The sequence below is a fragment of the Cherax quadricarinatus genome, chromosome 88, assembly GCF_038502225.1.
Source record: "Cherax quadricarinatus isolate ZL_2023a chromosome 88, ASM3850222v1, whole genome shotgun sequence".
NCBI classification, from domain to species: Eukaryota; Metazoa; Arthropoda; class Malacostraca; order Decapoda; family Parastacidae; genus Cherax; species Cherax quadricarinatus.
Window position 1 is genome coordinate 8,651,286 of NC_091379.1, and position 5,710 is coordinate 8,656,995.

Sequence of the window (5,710 nt, forward strand, 5' to 3'; positions counted from 1 at the left end):
ATACTTTTTTTGTTATGTGTTGGATATGGGTGCTGAAATTTAGGTTGTAGTCGAGGCATAGGCCAAGGAATTTGCCCTCATTATGTTTGGCAATTAGAGTGTTGTCGATCTTAATGTTAAGTTGCGCAACACCTGCCCTGCATAGTCTTACTGACTATGTCGCCACTGAAGGCTCTTGTTATGACACTAAACTCTGTGTGTCTTACTGACTATGTCACCACTGAAGGCTCTTGTTATGACACTAAACTCTGTGTGTCTTACTGACTATGTCACCACTGAAGGCTCTTGTTATGACACTAAACTCTGTGTGTCTTACTGACTATGTCACCACTGAAGGCTCTTGTTATGACACTAAACTCTGTGTGTCTTACTGACTATGTCACCACTGAAGGCTCTTGTTACACTAAACTCTGTGTGTCTTACTGACTATGTCACCACTGAAGGCTCTTGACTCACATAATAACTAACAACATGCTCACTGGAGAAGCCAGGTACAGACACTCATAAATCCGGGAAAAAGGAATTAATGTACATGTGTTATGGATTCCATCACACGTTGGATTACCTCATTAAAGGGTTGATATGTTGGCCAACAGAAGTACCCTGAAGGATAATGTAGAAGGTAACGTTGCTGTGCAGGCGCTTCAGCAGGTCAGACAAGCGCACAGTTACGCAAGTAGCCAAGCAGGCAGGCAAGTAGGCACTGAAGCTAGCAGAGAGGGAGGCACTGAAGCGAGCAGAGAGAGAGGCAGTGAAGCGAGCAGAGAGGGAGGAACTGAAGCGAGCAGAGAGGGAGGCAGTGAAGCGAGCAGAGAGGGAGGCACTGAAGCGAGCAGAGAGGGAGGCAGTGAAGCGAGCAGAGAGGGAGGCAGTGAAGCGAGCAGAGAGGGAGGCAGTGAAGCGAGCAGAGAGGGAGGAACTGAAGCGAGCAGAGAGGGAGGCACTGAAGCGAGCAGAGAGGGAGGCAGTGAAGCGAGCAGAGAGGGAGGAACTGAAGCAAGCAAAAGAAACTGAAACAAGCAGAGAGGGAGAAACTGAATCAAGCAAAGAGGGAGGAACTGAATCAAGCAGAGAGGGAGGAACTGAATCAAGCAGAGAGGGAGAAACTGAATCAAGCAGAGAGGGAGGAACTGAATCAAGCAGAGAGGGAGAAACTGAATCAAGCAGAGAGGGAGGAACTGAATCAAGCAGAGAGGGAGGAACTGAATCAAGCAGAGAGGGAGGAACTGAATCAAGCAGAGAGGGAGAAACTGAATCAAGCAGAGAGGGAGGAACTGAATCAAGCAGAGAGGGAGAAACTGAAGCAAGCAGAGAGGGAAGCACTGAAGCAAGCAGAGAGGGAGGAACTGAATCAAGCAGAGAGGGAAGCACTGAAGCAAGCAGAGAGGGAAGCACTGAAGCAAGCAGAGAGGGAGAAACTGAAGCAAGCAGAGAGGGAGGAACTGAAGCAAGCAGAGAGGGAAGCACTGAATCAAGCAGAGAGGGAGGAACTGAATCAAGCAGAGAGGGAGAAACTGAAGCAAGCAGAGAGGGAGGAACTGAAGCAAGCAGAGAGGGAGGAACTGAAGCAAGCAGAGAGGGAGGAACTGAAGCAAGCAGAGAGGGAAGCACTGAAGCAAGCAGAGAGGGAGAAACTGAAGCAAGCAGAGAGGGAGGAACTGAATCAAGCAGAGAGGGAGGAACTGAAGCAAGCAGAGAGGGAGAAAGTGAAGCAAGCAGAGAGGAACTGAAACAAGCAGAGAGGGAGAAACTGAAGCAAGCAGAGAGGGAGGAACTGAATCAAGCAGAGAGGGAGGAACTGAAGCAAGCAGAGAGGGAAGCACTGAAGCAAGCAGAGAGGGAGAAACTGAAGCAAGCAGAGAGGGAGGAACTGAATCAAGCAGAGAGGGAGGAACTGAAGCAAGCAGAGAGGGAAGCACTGAAGCAAGCAGAGAGGGAGAAACTGAATCAAGCAGAGAGGGAGGAACTGAAGCAAGCAGAGAGGGAGAAACTGAAGCAAGCAGAGAGGGAGGAACTGAAGCAAGCAGAGAGGGAGAAACTGAAGCAAGCAGAGAGGGAGGAACTGAATCAAGCAGAGAGGGAGGAACTGAAGCAAGCAGAGAGGGAAGCACTGAAGCAAGCAGAGAGGGAGAAACTGAAGCAAGCAGAGAGGGAGGAACTGAAGCAAGCCGAGAGGGACGCACTGAATCAAGCAGAGAGGGAGGAACTGAAGCAAGCAGAGAGGGAGAAACTGAAGCAAGCAGAGAGGGAGGAACTGAAGCAAGCAGAGAGGGAGGAACTGAAGCAAGCAGAGAGGGAGGAACTGAAGCAAGCAGAGAGGGAGGAACTGAAGCAAGCAGAGAGGGAGAAACTGAAGCAAGCAGAGAGGGAGGAACTGAATCAAGCAGAGAGGGAGAAACTGAAGCAAGCAGAGAGGGAGGAACTGAATCAAGCAGAGAGGGAGAAACTGAAGCAAGCAGAGAGGGAGGAACTGAATCAAGCAGAGAGGGAGGAACTGAATCAAGCAGAGAGGGAGGAACTGAAGCAAGCAGAGAGGGAGACAATGGAGCAAGCAGAGAGAGAGGAACTGAAGCAAGTGGAGGGGGAGAAACCGAAGCACGCAGAGAGGGAGAAACTGAAGCACGCAGAGAGGGAGGAACTGAAGCACGCAGAGAGGGAGAAACTGAGGCAGACAAATAGACAAGCAGGCACTGAAGCAAAGAGACAGACAATCAGACAGACAAAAAGGCTTGCTTGCTGCTGTCTGCAGCAAGCAAGCAGACAGCAGACAGGCAACCACTAAAGCAGACAGACAGTCGCCACAGGATTGTGAGCCTACAACACTGGACACAAATTTCGTCCATAGACGCACTGGTCTGTGTTGACACTGATGGTACCCACCACTCCGATGGTACCCACCACTCCGATGGTACCCACCACTCCGATGGTACCCACCACTCCGATGGTACCCACCACTCCGATGGTACCCACCACTCCGATGGTACCCACCACTCCGATGGTACCCACCACTCCGATAGTACCCACCACTCCGATGGTACCCACCACTCCGATGGTACCCACCACTCCGATGGTACCCACCACTCCGATAGTACCCACCACTCCGATGGTACCCACCACTCCGATGGTACCCACCACTCCGATGGTACCCACCACTCCGATAGTACCCACCACTCCGATGGTACCCACCACTCCGATAGTACCCACCACTCCGATGGTACCCACCACTCCGATAGTACCCACCAATCCGATGGTACCCACCACTCCGATGGTACCCACCCACTCCGATAGTGCCCACATCTCCGATGGTACCCACCACTCCGATGGTACCCATCACTCTGGTGGTACCCACCACTCCGATGGTACCCACCACTCCGATGGTACCCATCACTCTGGTGGTACCCACCACTCCGATGGTACCCACCACTCCTATGGTACCCACCACTCCGATGGTAACCACCACTCCGATGGTACCCATCACTCTGGTGGTACCCACCACTCCGATGGTACCCACCACTCCGATGGTACCCATCATTCCGATGGTACCCACCACTCCGATGGTACCCACCACTCCGATGGTACCCACCACTCCGATGGTATCCACCACTCCGATGGTACCCACCACTCTGAATGGTACCCACCACTCTGATGGTACCCACCACTCTGATGGTACCCACCACTCTGATGGTACCCACCACTCCGATGGTACCCACCATTCGATGGTACTCACCACTCTTGTGGTACCCACCACTCCGATGGTACCCATCACTCTGGTGGTACCCACCACTCTGATGGTACCCACCACTCTGATGGGACCCACCACTCTGATGGTACCCAACACTCTGGTGGTACCCACCACTCTGATGGTATCCACCATTCTGATGGTACCCACCACTTCGATGGTACCCACCACTTCGATGGTACCCACCACTCTGGTGTTACCCACCACTCTGATGGCACCCACCACGCTGATGGTACCCATCACTCTGGCACCACCACGCTGATGGTACCCACCACTCTGATGGTACCCACCACTCTGATGGTACCCACCACTCTGAGGGTAGTTCTGAACCAGGAAGGTTCTCTGATGGTAGTTCTGAACCAGGAAGGTTCTCTGATGGTAGTTCTGAATCAGGAAGGTTCTCTGATGGTAGTTCTGAACCAGGAAGGTTCTCTGATGGTAGTTCTGAACCAGGAAGGTTCTCTGATGGTAGTTCTGAATCAGGAAGGTTCTCTGATGGTAGTTCTGAACCAGGAAGGTTCTCTGATGGTAGTTCTGAACCAGGAAGGTTCTCTGATGGTAGTTCTGAATCAGGAAGGTTCTGCTATGGTAGTTCTGAACCAGGAAGGTTCTCTGATGGTAGTTCTGAACCAGGAAGGTTCTCTGATGGTAGTTCTGAATCAGGAAGGTTCTCCTATGGTAGTTCTGAACCAGGAAGGTTCTCTGATGGTAGTTCTGAACCAGGAAGGTTCTCTGATGGTAGTTCTGAACCAGGAAAGTTCTCTGATGGTAGTTCTGAACCAGGAAAGTTCTCTGATGGTAGTTCTGAACCAGGAAAGTTCTCTGATGGTAGTTCTGGCTGTCAATCCACCTGATGAAATTTTCCCACCTCTAAATCGACAAAATGGTACCATCTTTACTAGCAGTCAGGAGAAAGCTGACCTTTTTTCTGAACACTTTCTTGTCAAGATGCAGGTTCCTGATCTAGCAAAGATGAGGTGTATCTTCTTAAATCGCTGGACCAAGAAAAGGCTTTGGACCCAGACAAGTTAAGCCCAAGATTGCTGAAGTAGATGTGCAGAGCAGCTAGCAGCACCTCTAACTCGCATCCATCAGCACTGCTTAGCACAGTGTAAATGGTCTCTGTGGAAAGAGGCAAATATAGTCTCTGTTCACAAAAAGAGGAGCAGAGAGGATATCAACTCAGACCAATGTCATTCTTGTCAATCACTGGGAAGAATCTTGAGACAATAATTTCACAGCAGAAAACTTCATTTTTCGACTACCACTCCCTTCTTTTTGATCGTCAATATGACTTCAGAAAAGGTCACTCTGCTGCTGAGCTGCTGTTAAACCTGTCTACTATGTGGCGTCAGTTACTATATGAATCCAGGGTGAGTTGTGTAGTAGCACTGGACATTGCTGGTACTTTCGACCGAGTATGGCATCAGGGACTCTTGGCAAAACTGCAGGCACTGGGAATTACAGGCTCTACACAGTGTCTCCTCCAAGAGTAGTTCTCAACAGGACAGAGTCAGCAACACATACTATTAGTGCAAGTGTTCCACAGGAAAGTGTACTTGGGCCATTGTGATGGAATGTCTACTTCAATAACCTTTATCTCATCCCAGAATCCCATGTATATGCAGACGACTCTACTTTGACATTTACTTATCCAAGAGAGGAAATGCCAACTGCTCTAACTTACAGCTATATCAGCCTGGAGTAAACGATGGTAGGTAACATATGCTCCTGAGAAAACACAAATGATGATGGTCTCTAGCCACCATGAGCAGTGTAAAGAATGAATGGGAGAGTGTTGGGACCTGGGGATACAGTTGATATCCTGGGAGTGAAATTTGACTAAAATGTCCATGAAAACCACATGGTGGATCTTGTAAGCAAGGCAACCATGAAGCTAACATCATCAAGGTGCATCTCGTATTTGCTTAACAGCAGAGGCTGTAAATTTCTGTACGATACACACGTGCG